Here is a 2500-nt window from a genome sequence, read left to right as displayed (position 1 = left end):
TAAAAAAGTCCCTCGATGGTCATACAATTAATCAACGAATTAGAACAACAGGAAGGAGAAAGTGAAGAAGAAGTACCAATAGATTATCAGATTCGTTCAAGAAAAAGCCCAAACGTGTAGTGATTTTTACTGATAACCGGGAATACCGATCCTAAAAATAAGGATACTAATAATTCTAATAAAAGAGACGAAGTAGCTTTGATACGATATTCGCAACAATCTGATTTTCGTCGAGACATAATCAAAGGTTCAATGCGAGCCCAAAGATGTAAAACAGTTATTTGGGAATTTTTTCAAGCAAATGCACATTCTCCGCTTTTTTTGGACAGAATAGACAAATCACACCCTTTTTTTTTTGATATCTCCGAACTGATAAAACTCATTTTTAGAAATTGTATAGGAAAGGGAGCAGAATTCAAAATTTCAGATTATACAGAAGAAGAAATAAAAGAAAGGGAAAAAAAGGAAAAGGACAAAAAAGAAGAGAACAAAAGAAAAGAGAAAGCGCGGATAGAAGTAGCAGAAGCCTGGGATACCATTCCATTTGCTCAAGTAATAAGAGGTTCCATGTTAATAACTCAATCGATTCTTAGAAAATATATTATATTACCGTCATTGATAATAGCTAAAAATATTGGCCGTATGCTATTATTACAATTTCCTGAGTGGTCTGAGGATTTAAATGAATGGAATAAAGAAATGCATGTTAAATGCACCTATAATGGTGTTCAATTATCAGAAACAGAATTTCCGAAAAATTGGTTAATAGACGGTATTCAAATAAAGATGCTATTTCCTTTCTGTCTGAAACCCTGGCACAGATCTAAGCCACGGTCCTCTCATATAGATCGAATCAAAAAGAAAGGACAAAAAGATGATTTTTTTTTTTAACGGTTTGGGGAATGGAAGCTGAACTTCCTTTTGGTTCTCCCCAAAAACGGCCTTCCTTTTTTGAACCCATTTTTAAGAAACTCGAAAAAAAAATTGGAAAATTGAAAAAAAAGTATTTTATATTTCTAAAAGTTTTAAAAGAAAGAACAAAATTTCTAAATATCTCAAAAAAAACAAAAAAATGGATTATCAAGGGCATTCCGTTTTTAAAAAAAATAAAAAAAGAACTCTCAAAAGTAAATCCAATTCTATTATTTAGATTGAGAGAAATATATAAATCAAGCGAAACTAAAAAAAAAAAAGAAAAAGATTCTATAACCCGCAATCAAATAATTCATAAATCCTTTAGTCGAATTCAATCTACATATTGGACAAATTTTTTACTGACAGAAAAAAAAATGAAAGATCTGACTGATAGAACAAGCACAATCAGAAATCAAATAAAAAGAATTACAAAAAATAAAAAAAAAGTGACTCCAGAAATAAATGATAGTCCTAATAAAACAAGTTATAATGCTAAAAGATTGGAATCACCAAATTGGCAAATATTAAAAAGAAGAAATACTCGATTAATCCGTAAATTACATTATTTTATAAAATTTTTCACTGAAAGGATATACGCAGATATCCTTCTATCTATTATTAATATTCCCAGAATTAATATACAACTTTTTGTTGAATCAACAAAAAAAATGATTGATAAATCCATTTACAATAATAAAAAAAATAAAAAAAGAATTAATAAAACAAATCAAAATAAAATGAATTTTATTTCGACTATAAAAAAGTCACTTTATAATATTAGTAATAAGAATTCACAGAATTTTTTTGACTTATCCTCCTTGTCACAAGCATATGTATTTTACAAAATATCACAAACACAAGTTCTTAACTTGTATAAGTTAAGATCTATTCTTCAATATCACGGAACGTCTTTTTTTCTTAAGACTTCAATAAAAGATTATTTTGGAAAACAAGGAATAATTCATTATGAATTAAGACATAAGAAACTTCGGAATTCTGGAATAAATCAATGGAAAAACTGGTTAAGAGGTCATTATCAATACCATTTATCTCAGATTAGATGGTCTAGATTAATAGCAGCAAAATGGAAAAATAGAATCAATAAATGTCGTACAATTCAAAATCAAGATTTAAACAAAGAGAATTCATATGAAAAAGACCTATTAATTCATTACAAAAAACAAAACGATTACGAAGTATATTCATTACCAAATCAAAATGAGAATTTTCAAAAATACTATAGATATAATCTTTTATCTTATAGATCTATTAATTATGAAAATAAGAGGGACCCATATATTTATGGATCACCATTCCAAGTAAATAAGAATCGAGAGAGTTTTTATAATTACAACACACATAAACATAAGGGCAAATTTTTTGATATACTAGGGGATATCCCTATCAAAAATTATTTAGGAAAAAGTGATATTATGTATATGGAAAAAAATCCGGATCGAAAATATTTTGATTGGAAAATTCTCCATTTTTGTCTTAAAAAGAAAATCGATATTGAGGCCTGGATCAAGATCGATACCAACAAGAATAAAAATACTAAAACCGGGACTAATAATTATCAAATAAT

The sequence above is a fragment of the Camellia sinensis genome, unplaced genomic scaffold (assembly GCF_055761805.1).
Source record: "Camellia sinensis isolate YWXY unplaced genomic scaffold, ASM5576180v1 Unanchor366, whole genome shotgun sequence".
Classification (NCBI taxonomy): domain Eukaryota; kingdom Viridiplantae; phylum Streptophyta; class Magnoliopsida; order Ericales; family Theaceae; genus Camellia; species Camellia sinensis.
This window is presented reverse-complemented; position numbering follows the sequence as displayed.